The sequence below is a fragment of the Chelonia mydas genome, chromosome 8 (genome assembly GCF_015237465.2).
Source record: "Chelonia mydas isolate rCheMyd1 chromosome 8, rCheMyd1.pri.v2, whole genome shotgun sequence".
Lineage (NCBI taxonomy): Eukaryota > Metazoa > Chordata > Testudines > Cheloniidae > Chelonia > Chelonia mydas.
The window spans coordinates 69,526,157-69,547,798 of record NC_057854.1 but is presented as its reverse complement, the minus strand read 5'-3'; the positions used below and the strand labels follow the sequence as shown (position 1 = coordinate 69,547,798).

Here is a 21,642-nt window from a genome sequence, read left to right as displayed (position 1 = left end):
CAGTCAAGGGACAGGGAGCAGGGGCAGTTGGATAGGTATGGGAGTCTCGGGGGGCCTGTCAGGGGGCAGGAGTGTGGCTAGGGGTCAGGGCAGTCAGGGGACAGGGATCGGGGGGGGTTGGATGGGGGTGGGGTCCCAGGGGTGGTTAGGGGTAGAGGGTCCCGGGATGGGGCAGTCAGGGGACAAGGAGCGGGGGGGTTGGATGGGTCGGGGGTTCTGAGGGGGACAGTCAGGGGGCGGGAAGTGGGAGGGGGCGGATAGGGGCCAGGGGCCAGGCTGTTTGCGGAGGCACAGCCTTCCCTACCTGGGCCTCCATGCAGTTTTGCAATCCCGATGTGGCCCTCGGGCCAAAAAGTTTGCTCACCCCTGCATTAGATGATATGATGATATAATGGCAGTTCCTTATTTACACTAGTTCAAGTCTACTGGTCATAGCAACAGTAGGAAATTCAGGGGGAAAAGGTTAGTGCAGGCAGTGCCTTAAAGACTGACATGGGTTCTTCTTTGTCAGCAAGAGGACCTAGGTGAACCAGCACTGACCCAGGAGAACTGGGCAAACCAACTCATACAACGCATCCGTGGCCCTCTGTGAAAATTAAGTGCTAGGCCAGATGGTTTCCCTAGCATGTGTGTATTTGGTGGTGACTGAGATACAAACAAGTAAGACACAGGATCAAAAATGTTGGAAGCAGGACCCAGACCCAGAATCAAATTGTGAAGCTGCTGCTGAAGAGCTGGGATATAGAGGTTTTGGCTGGATTAGTAAGTAGAACAGCCGGTGTGCAGATTTGCTGCTGTTTGCCATCTTTGTGCAGGGTGAACAGAATGTGTGTTCATACTGTTGTTTTGGTTTTTTTTAAATAAGAGGAAATATCCTGTGTCTGGGCATCACTTATCGATCTCTACCCTAAATAACAGACCCATTGTAAAGTTCCACCTTCTACCCTTGAAAATGAGTTAGTGATTATTTTATTTGTATTATTAGCATTTCTAAGGTGCTTACTGTCATAGTCTCAGGATAACTGCATGTGTATCCCCCCCTCCTCCATGGTCCAGTCCACAAATGCCTGTCATCCAGCCATCACCTGTCTCTGGGTAGGGACCCTTGTCCTATTCCCTTCTGACTGGCTGCATAGTACCTTGCCTTACACTGTGATGTCCACAGATTGGCAGTCTGCCTTACAGCTAGTGCCTGTGCATTGCTTTCTATCTCTAAGGCCTATGACCAGTGTATTGCCAGCGGTCAGGAGTTACTAAGCAAGCACATTTATTCTTAAGGTAAAAGCATTACACAGAAAACATAAGAAAAACAATAAACAGATTTAAACACACACTCAACATAGCAAGAGTCGACCATCAGTCTTATGGGGCCCGAGTAGACCAAAGTCTTTCCAACCCTTCCACAAGAGTTGTGGTCCCCCTTCAACAGACGGTCCTGTCCATTTTCTGGATCAGAAAGAAGGTCCTGAGTCAATTTAACTCCAGCTTTTTTATATCAAAATCCTTTTCTTTTTCTGTGGGTCTCTGGAAGACCCAATTTAAAACCAGTTTATGCAAGCCTTCCCAGGGATGGTACCTCTCTAGAGGGATTACAACCTAAGTGATTCACCTTAATCATCCCCCACTGTTTTTGGTTCCTAGAGGAGCTGTGGTAATCCTCCCCTGTGGAACTGTATACAATCCCTGGCCCACAATGATACATAAACCATTCATAAAGTGAATGCAATACAGTCCCCAAAGATATTGCACAGGGTTGCAATATCTGTCACACCTATATCAATGTATGGAGGTACCATTACATAGCTTTAGAAAAACAACACTTCCTTATGGGGAGGGAAGCAACAAATAATTATCATTGGGGTGTGTAGCATCCAGCCTTGAGTCTACAAATATTAATCAGAAAATGGAAAGAAATTGTCGCTTGAGCAACCCTTCTGAGAATGCCAGAGTTCACTCTGGAACACAGGACCTCAAGTGTGTAATGGAACGCAATTAACTTGTGCCAGTTTCTGTCTTTATTATCTCATTATGTACAGCTCTTACAAACATCGTGTGAGGGCTGTGTGTACAACTCCTACAGCATGAGGATGCTGTAACCTAGTTTTCAGATCTTGCCCTGCTGCTTTCTCTTCCCTCCCCTATGGAGAGCTTTTCACTCCCCCACTCAAAGGTTAGCAACATCTGGCTGCCTCTGTCTTCACTCTTCCAAAAGGAATCTGCCGCTGGGCTGACTCTTCTCTCATGTGCTGAGGACAGTAACAGCACCCAGCCATCTCCTCCTCCCTCTCCTCTGGCTAAACAGTGGAGGAGGGAGAGAGATTATTACATGTGGAATGCAGCAGATCAAACCTACTGGTTTGGTGATAATTGCTGCATGCTAAGGAGGCTAGCAATAAATGTTCCCTCGTGTGTGTTTCTGTAGTACTGCTTGAAACAGGGCACCACCCTCCTGAATCTTCTGCAGTACTTTCCCCTTTCTCTGCATTATTATTAATATATTTGAGTAGTGCCCCAAAGGCCCACGCAGGATTGGAGTCCTGTTGTGCTAGACATTGTACAGAAACGCAGGTTGATATGGTCTTTGCCCAAAGAACTTACAATCTGAGAAGACAAACATCATAATGTATTTATTTAGATTTTAAATGATAAAAAGACACCTATCTAAGACTCAAGGCACCCAAACACATTCATTAATTATATGATGCAATTAATCCTAGTGTTGTTCAAATAATAATGCCAACAGGAACCCTGCCAGCCAGACACCTACAGAAATTCCCTTCTGCCCATTCATCCTGGTGAGGAGCACACCCTCAACTCTCTCCAAAAACCCTATCAGTTAGGTGTCTTTTGGAGTATGCCCAAATTCGGCCTACTTCAGAACAAGGGAGGTAATTTGTTCCAGAATCTCACAGCCCTCATAGCAACTATGAAGGACTGTTCATGTTTATATAAAAAGTGTACATGTGCATCCCACACACAAGTCTCTCCAACATTTTCTGGTGGATTTCTTGTAGGAATGATAAGTATCTTGGGCATAGGGCTGCCAGATGCCCGGTTTGTGACTGGAATGCCTAGTTGAAAAGGGACCTGGCGGCTCTGGTCAGCACTGCTGACGGGGCCATTAAAAGTCTGGTCATCGGTGTAGCAGGGCTAAGGCAGGGTCCAAGCGGCTCCTAGAAGCAGCAGCATGTATCCCCTCCGGCTTCTATGCAAAGGGGCTCTGCACTCTGCCCCCGCCCCATGCACCAGCTCCGAAGCTCCCATTGGCCAGGAACCTTTGGTTGCTCTGCAGTAGGGTCTACTCCAGACGGCCTGGCACTCCTGCGGCCTCTCTGCAGGAGCTACCAGCATAAGACTGCTCACTTGCGCTACCCACCCTGGCTGGACTGAGCTGTTCCCTTTTGAACTGTGCCTCTAAGGTGAGAATGTGCAGTAGGTGTGGTTGGGTGGGGCCTTCGGAGGCCAGAGATGCTCTTTAATCCATGGTTCCCTGGGATGGGGCTTAAACACCCCCATCACATCTGTGCAATATGCATTTCATGTTTCCTGTATTATTTTACTTGTATTGGCCACCAGAAAATGGCCTAATAACTGCAAGAGGGTAAGAGCAAAAGGAATTACAATCTTCAAACTAGGAGAACAGTGAGTTTGCCTCATTAGAGTCTGAAAATTGGGAAGAGAGGAGGAAGCCTGAGAAAGAAGCAGAGTAAAAAGTTTCCTCCAAATCAGCTGTTGTTTCAAGTCTCCACATTGGTAAGTATTAATTTGTCTTACCCCAAAGGTCACTGGTGAATACTCTTTGATTAAATACATTATTAGACAGGGAGTCAGACAAGCCTTAACCTAAATTACTGTAAAACGGACAGCCCAATCAACTTAATATGTGAAGTGTCTCATTGCCTCAGTCCATTAATTTATTTTAATTTGATGTGTTGGTTTGATCATGATTAGATCTCATTAGAAAATGGGTGTCTTTTCACAATTTTTTTGACTTGTTGAAAAAGAAACTTGATGGCTGAAAACCAAAAGTTTGGGCCTGAAAGTTTTCAGTTATTGCCAAAAAAAAATTTATAGTCTTCATTTTTTAAACAAAATATTTTAGTTAAAAAACAGTTTTAGTTTAAAAATGTGTTGTTAAAAAACTATTTAGGTGGAAATTTTTCACCCAGCCCTATAGTCAGGATCTTATTCTTGTGTAGACCAACTTTGGGATGTAGTTGACATTATTCCTTTTTCCAGACAGTGATCAACAGCAGCATTTTATTGAAGACCCAGAGGTGGTTTAAGCTCTTCTCCACCTTCTCTAGGGATGGTTGGAACTTCAAGAAATTTTGCATTTTGGAAAGTTAAAAAATGTATGAATTTCTCTCTCTCCATCCTTAAAAGAGGAAGCAAACTTCAACGATGGGTGAGAATCCTCCAACTCATAACATACTAAAACAAGCAATTCGCAGTGTCATCGTAGCTGTGTTGCTCTCAGAATATGAGAGAGACGGTGGGTGGACCAACTTCAGTTGGTGGAAGGTACAAGCATTTGAGGTACACAGAGCTCTGGGGAAGGAAGCAGAGTGGCTGAGCTAAATACAAGATAATACATATTGTTAAGTAGAAGGGGTAACACATATTGGAACTTGGAGGCAGTCTCTTGAAATGAAATGGGCAATTGGGGTCTATGCATAATATCTAACCCCCAATTTCCCACTTCAAGTGACCACCTCCAACATGTGTTACCCCTTCTGCTTCACAATCTGTCCCACCTCGCATTTAGCTCAAACAGTTTCCTTCACCAGACCAGAAGAAGAGCTCTGTGTAGCTCAGTAAAAGGTATTACCTAACCTACTTTGTCTCTCTCTTCAAAACAAGTCATGACTTTAATTAGATGATGAATTGTTAATGTTTCTCCCATCCCTAACTTTATGCCAAGCAGAACAAACATGTTAGAAGAAAACTGCATTAGCACAGAGACTAAATGGTCTCTCTAGATGGTTAATATCTCTGTCATGTGTTTTAGAGTAAGTCTTTGACTATTTTTTCTGGTCCTATTTTTCAGTGTGTCCCACTGAAAGCTGTTTTCTTGAGGATACTGAAACTAGAGAGGTTTAACCATATCCACTGGAAATAATCAGAATAATATAGTAGTTAGGCTTCTTCTAGAAACCTTCATTTATGCACTGGCCCTTTCCAGAAGCTATCGTTTTTTGCTAAATAAACATATTAGCATGCCAAGGCTGGAATGTTTCTCTTACAGAAGGAACAACATAAAGTATTCATTTATATTTATGGTTTACTCAGTCCTTGTCTCTTATGTTTCCAGCTGTTCAGCTATCCAAATGGGCCACTTAAAAGGGAGCAACACAGTGGACAGAAAAGGGAAATGGACAGCAGCCTGAGTTAATTCCATGAAACAGAGGGCTCACTGTTTGGCTATATGATTTACAAGGAGTCCGTGTACTCTACATGGGGAATACGTGTGATTTGGCAGGTAGGAATGGTGGAAAGAAACAAGAGTTTAAGAAAAACATAGATCTCAGCAATGCAACATAACACAATTTTATTCTGTATAGCCATGCAACCCTGTATTCCAAAGAATTTTGCAGAGTTAAATATAACAAGATTGAACAATAAATAAGGGCCAAGGGAAGAGGAGAAATACACAAGAAACATGTTTTTTTCAGGTAAGAATTGAAAAAATGAAGCTGGTCAATAAGGTGGACTTATAAAGTTGATTAAATTAAAACAACAGATTTTTATGGGCAATCTGCAGAAAAGTCCTGTGTGAAATTGTGTAGAATCTTTCTAAGTGAATACAGTTATAAGCTGAAATAGAAAAGGTTAAACAATACAACATCACTTGTTCATTCATTATTATTTCAGTGCAGCTTTTACTACATTGTGTAAGTTTGCTGTATCTTCAACAAACATTGGTATGGCTAAACATCTAATCAAACTGCATAATTTGCAGATTTTTCTTTAACACAAGTGCATACACACACTCCTGTTCTACTTCACTAAGAAAGCTTTTTGACTTTTTATAGAGGTCACTGAAGGAACTGTATAAGGGGTTCCTTGTTTAGTAACTGGTAACATCACATAACGCTTTCCATTAACAAATTTGAAATATTTGTATAGAGCTTCATTTAAATCAATGGGACTATTTGTGGAGTATGGTAATATTTAACCTGAAAATGGATGGCTCAGTCTGGCCCATAGTATTCTTCGGGGGGCTGGGGGAGAGCCATTTTTATGTCAGATCAATACAGAATCAGCCAGGCAATGAGCTCCATGCATGACCAAATCTTATTTTATAATGATCTTAATATCAAATTATAGTGGTCCTTGGAAGGTCACACAGCCCATGCAGCTGATTCTATTTCACACACACAAGAAGCATATATTTCTTCTAATGGATACTGCTATCATTCAGCCATTCTACTTAATTTTTCAGCTCACAACAGGAGGAAGATCCAACCACGAATGTCAAGGTGTGGGACTGACTAATTACAAGGGCCAGATTTTCAAAGGTATTTAGTCATCCAAATATGTAACTAAGAACCTCCCTGGATTTTCAAAAGAGCCTAAGCAGGTTCATTGATTTCCATGGCAATTAGGTGCTGAACCAACTTAAGTGCTTTTGAAAATCCAAGTAGGCACCTAAATCCCTTTGGCAATCTGGCCCCAACCCATCAGGGAAAGTTAATTTATTTTGAGTAATGTACTTTTAACCTGCAGTTATTAATATTCAGAGAAGGTTTGTATGTGTATGAGGCCTGGTCTACACTACAGAGTTAGGTCGAAGGAACCTGCCTTAAGTTGACCTGTTAATGTATGTGTCTACACTACCGGGGTCCTTTACACCGACCTAAATCACCTCTAATGTCACCTTCTGTAATCCACCTCTGGGAGAGGCGCAGCCCTTAATTTGATTTTCATGAGTTGACTGTGACGCAGATGCAGTGTTGTATAATTTGACTTAATTGGCCTCCAGGTGGTGTCCCACAATGCTCATCTGTGACCACTCTGGAGATTATTTTCAACTCTGCTGCACTGCAGCTAAGTACACATGAAACAGACCCTCCCCTGCTAACGCCCCAGGAATTTTTGATTTCCCATTTCCTGTTTGATCAGCATTGGGAATGTGCCAGCTTGAGCACAGCTGATCATGGAGACTACACACCCCAAATGTGCTTCAGCCTGGTCTGCACAGGAGCTGGTGGATCTCATCGTTGTGTGGGGAGAAGGTCTGTGCAGGCAGAGCTCTGATGCAGCAGAAGAAATGCTGACATCTGTGCAAAGATTGCTCGTGGAATGGGGGTGAAGGGCTACACAAGGGACACACAGCAGTGCCGTGTGAAAATAAAAGAACATCACCAAGTGTACCAGAAGGCAAGGGAGGTGAACAGTGATTCTGGTGCTGAACCCCACACATGCTGGTTCTACAACAAGCTGCATGTGATTCTCGGGGTGACCCTACCAGTACCCCCACAAACAACATGGACACCTCACAGGTGTGTGAGTCTAGGGACAACAGGGAGGACGATATGGTGGATGAGGAGTAGGAGAATGGGAGACAGGGGAGCAGTGAATCCATTCTCCCCAACAGCCAGGAAATATTTTAACCCTGGAGCCCTGTGGGTCACAGGACATCACAGTGGCCAACTATGATGCTGGGGAAGACACCTCTGGTGAGTATACAGTTACAGTCAGAGTCCAGTTAAACTTCAGCAGGCACACATATGCAGTGGTATTCCATGTTTTCTGTGAAGAAAAAGCAAGGCACTGTGGTTCTCTGCTTACAAGAGGCCACTCCAGCGATGCAGAGGGTGCCCCCTAGAAAAGACTGTTTATGTGGACTGGGATAGCCCCGGGACTTCTCCATGGATATCTCTAGGAAACTTTCATGGAGGTACTCTGCAATTCTTTGCAGAAGGTTTCTGGGCAGACTTTCGTTGATTAGAAGAAGAAAGAGAATGCAGGAGGACATGTTCACTGAGATAATGAATGCCTCCGGGACAGCTGAGACAGAGCTGAGAGCATGGAGGATTTCTCTGCCTGAGAATTTAAACATAGACATGGAGAGCAGACAAGCTGCCCATGAGTGTGCAGCACAGGATGAGATGCTTCAGACTATGCGGGACCAATCAGACATGTTGAGGCATCTGGATGAACTGCAGGAACAGAAGCAGGAGGGTAGAGTCCCTTTGCAGACCCTGGTAGACAGCCAGCCAGCATCGCCTGGAACAGAATCACCCACCCCCAAGTGTTCCATAAGGTGCTGGAGAAAAGTCCATTATCCCTTTCACTTAACTCAGGGGGAGGGTACAAGGTACAGAAGGCACCCATTCACAGACCTTTGATGGTCTAGAATGCGGCGCTGTGTTACACAGCTGAAAATGTTTCTCCCGTTCCAACTTTACAATGCCTTTTCCCCAAGGCTACCTTTTCTTTCTGTTCTCCCTCTTTACTTATGTTTGTTAAATAAAGTAAATGGATTTGAGAAATAAATGTTCTTTATTGAGTAGAAGCAGTGGGCTTGGGCGGGGGGGTTGGCTTTACGGGGACAGTGATACAAGCCAGGTGAAGCTTTGGGAAAGCACAATGCAGACAAGCAGCTCACATTACTGTGACTCATTACTGAAACGGCTTTTCAAAGCCTCGCAGATACGCAGCACCCCTTGCTGTGCTCTTCTTATTGCCCTGGTGTTCGGCTGCTCAAAAATGACTGCCATGTGATCTGCCTCAACTGCCCACCCCTACAGAAAATTTCCCCCCTTTTTTTTCACAAATATTATGTGCACGCATCAGGCAGCTATAACCATGGGGATGTTCCCTTCACTAAGGTCCAACCTTGTTAGTAAAACTCCTCCAGCGCCCTTTTAAATGACCGAAGGCACATTCAACCACCATTCTCCACTTGCTGAGCCTATAGTTGAACTGTTCCTTACTGGTATACAGACATCCGGTGTATGACTTCCTGAGCCATGGGAGCAATGGGTAGGCTGGGTCCCTCAGGATAACAGTAGGCATCTCAACATCATCAATGTTCATTTTGTGGTCTGGAAAGAAAGTCTCAGATTTCAGCTTTTTGAACAGACCCAAGTTCCTAAAGATGCACGCATCATGAACCTTTCCCAACCATCCTACATTGATGTCGGTGAAACGCCCCCTGTGATCCACCAGCGCTTGCAACACCATTGAAAATTATCCCTTTCAGTTTATGTACTCTTTGGCAAGGCGTTCTGATGCCAAGATGGGGATATGCATACCATCTATCTCCCCACTGCAATTAGGGAACCCCATCGTGGCAAAACCAACTACTATGTCCTGCACATTTCCCAGACTCACTACCCTTCGTAGCAGAAGTCGATTAATGGCCCTGCACATTTGGAGCACAGCAACCCCCACAGTTGATTTACCTACTCCAAATTGATTCCTCACTGACCAGTAATTGTCTGGCACTGCTAGCTTCCAAATAGCGATTGCCACTCACTTCTGCACTGTCAGACCAGCTCTCATTTTTGTGTTGGTGAACTGCAGGGCAGGGGAAAGCTCTGCACAAAGTTCCTGGAAGGTGACCTTCCGCATTCGAAAGTTCTGCAGCCACTGCTCATCATCCCATAGCTGCAAAACGATGTGGTCCCACCAGTCAGTGCTTGTTTCACAGGACCAGAAATGGCACTCCACAGAGTGCAGCTGCTCTGTGACTGCCAGCAGCAACTGTGAATTGTTTTTTTCAATGGCGTGCAGCAGGCCTGTTTGCAGGACATTGCTGTGTTCCACATGGCAGACCCTACTTTGGCTCAGGAAATACTGCAGGAGAAGGCACGAGGTGTTTGAGATGCTCACAGCAAGAGTGCACAACTGAGCAGGCTCCGTGTTTCTGGGCATATGGCGTTCGCGTGACAGTTTTAAGGCACGAAAGTCATTGGGATGTTTGCCATTAATATGAGGGAGGGAAGACAGTACATCATGGGATGCTGACACAATGTTTCCATTCTCCCCTGCAACAAAGTTTTGTCCGATGAGGCATTGCACAAACTTCCCAAAACACACTGCGGCAAGTTGCGCTTTGGGATAGCTACCCAAGATGCGCTGCTTTGTGCACTGATGCAGGTGCTGCTAGTGAGGATGCACTCCTTCAAGACAATAAGCATGGTGTGGCCCTGCACAACTGACTTAATTAATTCGGAGGCTCGAGGTCGAATTAGATAAAGGCGACTTAATTTTTTAGTGTAGACAAGTCCTTAGTCTAACTGGTAGTCACTACTCCTTTTTTTAGAACTCCGTCAGCAAGTGGCAAATTTCCAAATATCTTTGTGATCTCTGTCTTTTTTTCCCCTGAGTTTGGATACAGTGTCAATTTTACTATGTTATTATTGGTATTGTGGTAGGGCCTATGGGCCCCAGTAATGTACTAGGCCCCACTGTGCTGGCCAGTTATAACCAGTTAGCATATATTTGAATCTTAATGAACATTTGCTTGACTAAGCTGAAAACTTGGCCAGACTTTCTATGAGTATAGTTAGGGCACTACCAAATTCATGGCTATGAAAAACGCATCACGGACTATGAAATCTGGTCTCCCCCTGTGAAATCTGGTCTTTTGTATATTTTTACCCTATACTATACCAATTTCACGGAGGAGACCAGAGTCTTGACCCAAAAGGGAGTTGCAGGGATCACAAGGTTATTTTAGGGGGGTTTGTGGTATTGCCACCCTTACTTCTGTGCTGCCTTCAGAACTGGGTGGCTGGAGAGCAGTGGCAGTCGGCCGGGCACCCAGCTCTGAAGGCAGCACCCCACCAGCAGCAGCGCAGAAGTAAGGATGGTAATACCATAGCATGCCACCCTTCTGCGCTGCTGCCTTCAAAGCTGGGCAGCTGGAGAGTGGTGGCTGCTGACTGAGAGCCCAGCTCTTCAGGCAGCAGTGCAGAAGTAAGGGTAGCAATACCATACCAGGCCATCCTTACTTCTGCGCTGCTTCTGGTGGCAGCTCTGCCTTCAGAGCTGGGATCCCAGCCAGCAGCTGCTGCTCTCCAGCTTCCCAGCCTTGAAGGCAGCGCTGCTGCCTGCAGCAGTGCAGAAGTAAGGGTAGCAGTACTGCAAATCCCTCTACAATAAATTTAAAACCCCCTCACAACTCCTTTTTGGGTCAGGATCCCTACAATAACAACACCATGAAATTTCAGATTTAAATAGGTGAAATCATGAAAATTACCATTTTTAAAATCCTATGACCATGCAATTGACCAAAATAGATGTGAATTTGTTAGGGCCTTCGGTATAGTGTTTCGAGGACACTCATTTGAATTAACATGGTTTCTTAACAGAAGTGTAGACAGAAGAGCGCTGAAAACATAGGCACCAACTCTGTGGGTGTGGAGCATCCCCGGGGGAAAAATGGTGGGTGCTGAGCACCTGCTGGCAGACCCCCATCAGCTCCTGCCCCCCACCCACCCGCAGCGCCTCCCGTCTGCTGGTGGGCCCCATGGGTCAGCACCTCCCCCTTCCTCCCTGTGCGTTCCACCTGCTGCGAACAGCTGTTTTGCGGCATGCAGGAGGCTGGGGGGGAAAGGGGAGGAGCAAGGATGTGGCACGCTCAGGGGAGGGAGCAGAACTGGCTGGGAAGAGGTGGGGCGGGAAGAGACGGGACAGGGGTGGGGCTTTGGGGGAAGGGTGGAGTGGGGGCAGGACATGGGACAGTGCCAGGGTTTGAGCACCCCCCTGGCACTTTGGAAAGCCTTTGACTGGAAATAAAAGCTAAAATTAAATTCTGTTATAGGCCATTCATTAGCTATAAATATTCCCTAAAAATGTAATAATCAGTTGTAAATAAACATAAGTTAAATTACAAAAGTTCAATTACATTTTAGTTCTTTGAGCACTGAAAGGGACTAAATCAAATAAGTCAAATTTACCAGCTATTGGCTTGATACTCAATGACATCAATTGTTATAGTCTATTTTGTTACTTAATAGTTTTTCATGCATATTTCTCATGCACTGATCATCACAATGGGAGTGGAATGCCTCATGGATCCTCCATGAAATATGCCATCTTGGTTCTCCTGTGAAATGACCAAATTACAGAAATGTTCACGTGACAGATAAGAGATAAGCAGTCACTGTGTAAAATAATACTTGAAGGTAAGATACACCAACAATAGCCATGGACTTCTCACCCTGATTTGACATTCCCAAAAGAACTGCAGCCAAAAGAGTGAGCTATCATATGCCATGAAATGTGATGACCATGCCAGTAAATCAGTATTCCTGGTACTGTAAGGTTATTGGAGAAGACAGAGCCTCCTAATAAGGCAGCTTTCCTGTGGATAAACAAATGTCTGAGTACTAAAAGAATTGTTCTTCCAGCAGCCTAGTAAATTCTGCCATCTCTGCAGGTAGCTAAATCTCATGGGAGCTATCTATGATATAATCTGTGTAAAGTATATATAGCCAGATTTATTTAATCTCATTAGATGCTTCTTTGTAACAACGATTCCAGGGGTGACCCAATAATAATTATTCCAAACCATTCAGAACTTCTCAAATATGTAAATGAATTGGCAAAGACACTCAACCATCCTTTCTACTGCTGTCCCCACTGGGACAATGGATATTTGGGGGTAGAGGGGGTTATCATTCAGCTGTGTAGCTGATTAGTGCACACATTCAGTTCTTTGGTATACATAAGCAGCATTTGGTAATTTTTCAATAGAGAATATGTGCATCATATGTTGTCATATGGTGCTACCTTTTGATTAGTTCTACCCTTTTTTCCCAGCACACCTCCATACCCTTTCTCCCCAGGCCTTTTCTTAGAAGTGCAGTTCCCGCCCTTGTATAACTGCCAAGCTCTTTGAGATGAACTCTCTGTTGGAAACAGCAGACTATGACTTGGCTGAGAAGTAGTAAACAAAGCCAAGAAAAGTGCTCCCACTGTGCAAGGCCCTTAGAAACAATGAGTTGATATCACATAAGAGACTGCAAAATAGTCTGACAACCTATGGAGAGATAATAGGTATTATTAATGCCTGCCACACCCAACTTTTCATTTCACAGGCCAGGTGAATAAGATTCTTCTTTGGAACTGTAAGTAAAGCCACACATCTACGATTTCATCTGTGTGTAGGAGGGGGCTCCCTTTTAGAAATATTACACCATATTTGGAGGCTGACACCCTCCTAATGATATGATTAGTCACTTAGAAATCCCAGTGGTGTTGTTACTAGATTCTAAGCTCCATTTTTAGGAATCTGGTCTTAGATGATCCCAGAGACAAGAACTGCTTCAATCCTCAATTCAGTTTATTTTCTCAGGCATTCTATTTATTTTTTATTTTTACTTTCTTTTAATTTTATCAATTTTTAGAAATAGCCTCATTATGGAATAACATTTCAAGCAAGTTTTTCTACCTTCTGAACTTCACTTATTCTTAAAAATTTTCTTTCTAGACTTTCTTAACTCATTTCACTGAGGTTTTATCACCAGCTACTTTCTTGTGTCTTTTAATCTCACTAATAAAAAATCCAGGTTAGGCCATTTTAGAGCTTGTATGTTGTGCTTTCCATCCTGACTCAACCGTGGGGAATTAATTTTCTAAAATCCATTTGCTTTCTGTATGTTTGGCAGACAACTGCTTCAAAGAGTCCCGTTTGTGTGTGGGTGGCTTTGGGGTGTTTTTGGATTAGGGTTCAAAGTAAAAAAACTGTAAATGGTTTAGAAAGTAACTCAGAACCTGATAGTAGAGTGAAGTGTTTGTCTCAAGCTTGCTGTTTTACTCTGTGGCTTGGGAAGTCTGCAGAACAGTTCTCCTCTGACCTCTGAGGAAACTTGAGGGTAGCTGGAAGAAGCCCAGGGCTCCATGGCTAGAAAAATTGTTGACTCAGTGTGGGGTTATTAAGAGCAAAATGGGAGAAAGAGTGGATATCCTTGGGGTGCTGTGAGATCTACTCCTAAACATAATTATAGGTTAAGCCTGATGAAACAGTTCAAAACAGGATGTGCTGAAGCACACAGCCTTCCCTCTGCAGCTCTTCCACATGTACCTTGTGTTTGGCAAAGCTCTATCTACACCTGCATCAGGATAAACAGCTGCAGGTCCTTGGTATGAGAACACCACAAATGCTACACATTTCTTTTTAGAGGCTGGGTGGTGGTGGTGGTTGTTGTTCTAAATATTGGATATCAAGAGTTATCATGTGAGTGTGGTGTTTCTCTCTCTGTCTCTCTCTCATATCTCCATTCTCCTCTCCCCTTTAAGCCTACCAGTTGTGTACCCACAACCCTAATAATTGCACTCATGCAGCTGATAGGATAATCAGATAACAGGAATTTTTTGGCCCATGTTACTTTTCTTTTAATAATTACTTTGTCTCTACTAGTATTTGGGCACCAAATAAGTAACGATCTCGTTGTAGGATTATTGTTACTTCAGTGATATTGATTGCTTTCTTTAGGAGGATGAGGATTAATCCTCCTCCCATGTCACAATATTAACTTAACTCAGAGTTGCACCCAGTTCCAAATTTGTCACTACAGTGAAAAATCCAACTCAGCAACTTTCCATATTGCACAGGGCATTTGGATTCCCTAGTGTTGGTCCCATGTCATCCAACATTCCTGCTGTACATAGGATGGGTGAAAACTGAAAAGGTTCTAAGTAAAATGAAAACCAACCCAGAAGTTCACCCATCCTTTGAACTGAGTGTGAACTTTACCCCGGAACTTCCTGTTTTAGTGGTTACAGGGGAAGAAATAATTATTTACTATTGTTAGTATTTCTAAAGCACTCGTGGCCATAGTGTCCAGGTACTATTATGTAACTTTAGGAAAGAGACAAGTTCTTTCACTTTCCCCCTTGAATTAAAGCTGTTTACTTCTGAGAAGTTAAGTCCAGGTGGTTATTTCCAGTAGTAGCATTGCCAGTCTGCAGCAATTTAATGGCTCATATTCTAGGAGCAGGCCTGATGAATAAAGCGAGGCTGACCAAGAGTTCTTGCCCCTCTCAACTCTGTTGGCAGTGAGTTCCACAGCTGAGAACACTCTTTCTTTTTCTAAGCACTAAAACAGCAGGGCTAGTTGCAGTGTTGCCAAACACAACCATTCAAAAGTCATGAGATTTTAAAAATAATAAATGTTGAGTTCTTTTTCTTCGCCTTCTGGTTTTTGAGTCTTTAGGGTGCACTCAGGACAGATTTTCCAACTTGTCTTTGCAAGCTTGAGGGCTAGAAACTTACTGTTTTTAAAAATGAAAGCTGAGACTCCCATGTAACTGCTTGATTCTAGGAGCTGGGGCTTAAAGAAAAACACCAGAAATGGTGAGATTCCTGATTAAATCTTGAGAGTTGGCAATGGATGTTTCCGTTAAACAAGAAAACAGAAAAACTTGTGATGTGCACTAGCCAGGGCCATGATAAAATGGGAAACATTCAGATTCCCTACAGGCTCAAGTCATCACCATATAGGTCTGTGTCAGCACCTAGTACCTCATGCTGAATGCCAGCAACAATCCCCTGCAGTTGCAGGTTTAACCGCACTGCTAGTGTGGGCTTGTCAAACAGCGTATCATTAAAGAAGCTGCTCTCACTGTCTTTCAAGCAGGCCCATAACAGGACCAGAGAGAACTCTCTCTATATATTTTGCAGGATGGAAGGACATGGGCTTTTGTGTAAATGTGTTGAGGGAGTGGGGTTGTGCTCATTTAGTGCAGCATCCTGACCATTCAGCGGCAGGTGGAGTAGAGCATCCAGAAATACCATATTTGATAGGGAACTTGAGGCTCCGAGAACATAAAACCTGCTATCTTCCCCTAGGTCCTCTAAGTGATCTTAGACTCTGAGTCATGACAACACGGTTTACTGGTCATAGGTCCACACCAGGAAAGAAGTGGGGGGAAATAAAAGGGTAAGCCACAACCTTATACCTCACAATTGCTAAAAATTGCTGTAAACATCCTTCTTGCTGGGCACAGGGGGTAAAAAGAACTTGAGCCCACATCGTTAAGAATTTCTTCTGGCCATTTTTGTGTGACTGGGTATTACCACACGTCATGCAAGACAGAGGAGTGGAGAAGACATGTGACATAGGAAAGCTGCCCCTTGTACCCAGGCCTATTAAAACCACTAAACATGCTGTCACAACCGAGCAGAGCTTTTGCCGCTCAATGGTAGATTATTGGACCTTGAAGGTGTGTCACTGAGTCCCATCAAATCCAATAAATTCACAGATACTTGGACTGATTGGATTATCTCAAGGAGTAATTGTCTGCCAACCGTGATTTTAATTTCAAAATGAATAGGAGACTTTGGGAGAACCATGGAGTGAAGCGCTATCATCACTCTATCAACTCCAGACCAATTGGCTGGCTGATTTTCAAAGGGTTGGAATGATTAATAATATTTGAAGTTATGAATATTAATGTGGGAAACCACCAAAAAATAATTTAACCATAAATGCCTTTATTAAATCCAAAGGCCAAATGGTACTTATACATTTGCTCTAAGCGTACCTAAAAAGCCTAAAAAGCAATTTGGTACATCCAAACAGTAACCAAACATTTATAAGTATTTCATCAAGATACTTACGGGCTAAACCCAGGGGTGCTTAGACCCATATTGGTCGGCTCCAGTTGGTCAGGCAAGTATTCGTAAGGAACCCTTTAGGAGTTTACTTTTTATACCCTTTAACAAATAAGTGATGTCATTGGCAGTTACTAACTTCAGCTAAAAAACAATTTGAGACCGTTCACCCTTATTTCCAGTCTTAATCCAGATAAGATTTACAACCCTTCTCTCTTCCCAAGGCCCTTCCTTCCCTCCTCCTTGCTGTCCAACCATTTTCCCATTGCACCTGGGGTGTGGGTTGGGAAAGAGGCGTGTCGGTGCATTTTAAGACACATTCTCATTGTTTGATTTAAAACCATCTGCAGACACCCCTGTCGGTCAGAGGCCTTGTTTTTAAAAACTTCCCTTTATCTCAATAGTTATTCTTTGAACCAGACATCCTCTCTACTTCATTCCTTCTGGCCTTATCACTTATTATTTCAAGACCTGCCTTCTACTTACTGGTCAGGGCCTTTTTTTATAACACATATATATTTCTTTAACCAAACTTAAGCTAACTTTAATTCTTTAATTTTATACTTATCCTACACAAGGTTTCATTAAATCCTTTTGCAAACCTCATTAAAGCAGCACAGCAAATGGGATAAGTCATTCACAACTATTTCTCACTGACCAAAGGTATGTCTACACGGCAACATAAGCACACAGGGGGACTTGAGCCAGCTGACCTGTGTGAGAGAACTCAGGGCTTGAACATCTAAATTGATTCTTAACCCTTCTTTCAGACTTTTCTAACCTGGGCTCCAACCTGGGGCTCTGGCATCCATACTGCAGCATGCAGACCCAAGTGAAACCAATCATATCCCAGACTTCCTAGGACCATCACAAAATATTGCTAAAAGAAAAGGTGTACTTGTGGCACCTTAGAGACTAACCAATTTATTTGAACATAAGCTTTCGTGAGCTACAGCTCACTTCATCGGATGCAAATATTGCTGTGCTCTTCAAAATCTTTGTGAAGCCAGAGGTGAGCCATTTCCTCCTGAATGGACCTGTGACAATGAGGGGCTGCTGAATGGGTACATTCAGGCAGAAAGTGCACCTCCCACAGCTGGATGCACCCAGGCAATAGAAAACAGGTATGCTTTCTGCTCCCACATTATGGACTTGCATGACCTCAGTGAATGTGCTTTTAGGGCAGGAGTGATGGGGCTAATTGATTGGGTTCAGTGCTTGGGAGGGGAGGGGGCTTGGGATTGCCAGGCAATGTAGTTGTGAATGGCTTAGGAAAAGGAGGGCAGGGGTGATTCACAGTATGGATTCATGTAAGGAAGTGACTGAAGTGTGGATTGCTGTACCTAACTGTATACAGCAATAGTATTTGCATACTAATTCCTAATCGTTCCTGATCATGTTCCTTTATTATTGCAAATCATGGTTGTATGATAGCAAATTTTCTTGATGATGACATAAAATACTTTGTTTATAAACCTGCATTAAAACAGTACAACAGTCACCCGTTGTCAGGCAGGCCAGCTGCCATCACAACACCCAAACACCGGTTACAAAAGAACATTTCCAAAACAAACAAAAGTGCATCAGCAAGTACAAACAAGACAGAAACCCCCTAGCACTGCATGTCCCCAGGCCCCACATTCTCCTTTCCCTTCTTTTCCCATTTTCTGTGCACTTGACACTGGGGGCTGGGGGTGGAGATATCAACTGGAGAGGGGGTCAAGGCAGAGGGTTGCCTGGGGTTTAGTTGTCCTGCCCAAACACTCAGAGGGCCTGATTGCACTGGCCACCTAGACATGGAGTTTTCCAAGCTGTTTCTGGACTGAGGGTACGTTACAGGGGAATCAGGCTGTGGGGTGGAAGAGACAACAGGAGCTGGTAATCTTGAAGTCATGATTGAGATGAGCCGCTCAAACAGTTCTCTCTTTAGAGCTCTGTCCTCCTCCCTTAGCCACCGTTCCTGTCTAGGAACTGCCCAGCAAGTGCCTGCTCCCATGCGGGAACCCTGTCCTCCAGCTGTGCAGCGAGCCTCAGTCTGTCCTCTTGCCTGTAGGCATGCCTTTCCTCCAGTCTTCAGTCCCTCTGCTCCTGGTATGGGACCTGCTTGTTGGCCTGCTCAAGAACTTCAACCATCAGTTCATCACAGAAACACTTCCTCTTGGAACGGTCCGTGAAGAAACACTGGGCCAAGCCTGTGGCTGAATACATGGAAACTGGAGTGCAAATCACATGAATACCAAGGACTTAGGACACTAAACAGATGATCAATCATGAAATCTTATAATACTAAATTTATGAGGGGAAATTTGCCTCTTGTCTTTCTGTTTCCATCTTCTACATTGTAAGTCTTCTGGGACAAGACCTGTTTTTATATTTGTATCTTCTTGTACAGTGCTGAGTACAGGCTCTCACCTGAGGAATAATAATAGTAATAGCTGACATAACTCAGCTAGGGTCACTGAGCCATCAAAAAGCCCCTGGCTTCACTAGTCATGATTCTGAAACCGGATGGATACACCTGTTTTGTAGGGGTTACCATAAAACGAATAGTCATTGTGGCAGATGCCTTTCCAATACCCAGAATAGATTATTGAAAGGAGAAGCTGGGGATGGTCTAGAATGGACCATAATTGACTTAACAAAGACGGGGTGCAGGCTAGAGTCTGCTATTGTAAAATTAACTTAGATCACATGGGTTTCTGATGTTTTCTGTCAGCATGAAGAATGCGCTAGCTACATTGTGGAGGCTGATTAATGGAGTGCTGACAGGTCTGGACAAATTTGCAGTGGCCTATAAAGACAACACAGCCATGTACAGTCAGAGAGCGGATGCTTTCTTACCACACACAAGGACAGCGTTTATCAGCAGGACCTGATGCTCAAGATAGAAAAATGTGAGCTTGGCATGGCTGAGATAGCACATATAGGACACACCATGGGGAGTGGATAATCTAAACTGGAACCAGGAAGGTAGAGACTCTTAAAAACTGGCCCATATCCACCACTAAATGCCAGATGAAGGTTTGCACAGGGACAGCAGCTACCACTGCAGTTTTGTGAAGAATGCCATCATTATGTAAGCAGGGAAATGGTCCCACTATTGTGGGGAACTTTCCTGGCTTCTGCACTACCCTGGTGAAATGGGCTAGTGAAAGGATCTGAGTCCTCACTCCCACTTCCTTTACCCAGAGGCCTCCCTGCCCTTGAGGACTCCCCTTTCACTCTCCTGATCTAGCCCAGTAATCTGAGGGAGCAGAAATAGATCAGTGTGTTGTCTCTTGCTGTGTAATATTATATCAGCCTAAAGGGTTCAGGGAAACAATGCGGGAGAGACCTGGGCACTTTATACAAATGAGACGGAAGTTATTTTGATAGAAACAGAAAATATTAAGCTCTCCCCTGAAAGTAAACTACCAACTCTTTTGTTAAAGTGAGGATTTTGCGTCTATAGGAGATGATCTTGACATATAATGTATATGTATTGGATTGTTGATGCTGGGTTTTGCACACGTTATGTTTAAAAGTGTTACTCCTTGGTAGTTCTAGGCTAGGAGTACAAGAAGAATTATTTGTGGGGAGACAGGAAATTATTTTTTAATTTGGGAGTCTCAGCTGAGCGGAATAACCCTGAAGGGTTACATATTTCAAATTCCTATATATATAGACTGTGGGCAAAATTCAGATGTGACGCTAAGGGTGCAGGATGCAAACAGGAAATTGCACCAATTTAAGGTTATGCCTGCGCTATAGACCCTCTGCCGTCATAGCCCCCCAGTGCAGGCACAGCATACACTGATGGAAGGAGTTTTTCTGCTGGTGTAGGAACACAACCTCTCCAAATGATGTTAGCTAAGTTGACAGAAGCATTCTTCCATAGACGTAGTGGTGTCTACACTGGGGATTTTGTTATGTGGGTCAGGGATTTTTCACACCCCTGACTGACATAGCTGTCAGTGTAAGGTTTAAGTGTACACGATGCTTAACTAAATTGAATTTTAAGTAAAAAAGAAAAAAAAAACAATACAACCTCTTTGTATTGACTCTTAAACCAACTAGAGAGTGGCTAATGTCTACAGCTGGTTGAAAAATGCAGAATTATTTTGTGAAAAATGTTCCAATATTGTTGCAAAAATTATTTTTCAAAATCTCAGGTTTTTTTAAATATGTCAGTCAGTCTATGAGCTGCACAAAAAGAACCCAAATTATTTTTACAAAAACATTTGAAAAATATTTGTTAAAATGTTCATCCAGTTCTTCTAATATTGATTTATCTTAATTCAGTAACAAATAGATAGTAAGCTTAATTTTGCAATTGCCTTGATTTAAAAACTGACTGAAATTTGTGCATGTCATGAAGGCATCCAAATTCGTATAACTTACACTCTCTACCCTCCTCCTCAAAAAGCATCCAACACTAACTATGTTTCCATTACTTATGCTCCTTTAGGCTTGGTCTACACTTAACGTATGTCAGCTTAGTAGCTACATCAGTCAGGGGTGTGAAAAAAACCCATCCCGACCGACATAGCTGTGCTGACAAAACCCCCAGCATAGACACAGCTATGCCTATGGCAGAGTGCTTCTGTGAACGTAGCTAATGTCACTCAGAGAGGTGGTGTTCCTACACTGAGGCCTGGTCTACACTAGGAAATTAGGTCAGTATTACTTTATCACTCGGCGGTGTGAAAAATCCACACTCCTGAGCAATGTAACTGAACCGACCTATTTGCTGTCGATAGCGTTGGGGAGAATTCTCCTGTCAACCTAGCTACCAACTCTCGGGTAGGTGGAGTACCTGCGCTGAGGGGAGAAGCCCTCCTGTCAGCATAGGTAGCATTGTTACTAAAGTGCCACAGCAATGCAGCAGCAGAGGTGCCACTGTGCCGCCGGAGCAGTTTACGTATAGACAAGTCTTAACAGAAAAACTCCTGTTGGTGTACGCTGCCTCTACACTGCGGGATATGCTGGCACAGCTATGCCAGAACAGGCTTCATAGTGTAGACAGAGCCATATACTCATTTAGGCTTACTCAATCTACTGAAATTCTGGTCTGTTTACACCTCTGA

General features: G+C 43.6%; 1 long non-coding RNA gene across 1 annotated transcript; it reads left to right on the top strand.

The window, feature by feature from the left end:
• Positions 1-245: 245 nt before the first annotated feature.
• LOC114020134 lies at positions 246-8,502 on the top strand. Its single transcript, XR_005226600.2, has 2 exons — positions 246-4,408; positions 5,315-8,502. It is a non-coding gene; the product is annotated as an uncharacterized LOC114020134 (long non-coding RNA).
• The last annotated feature ends 13,140 nt before the right edge of the window (positions 8,503-21,642 follow it).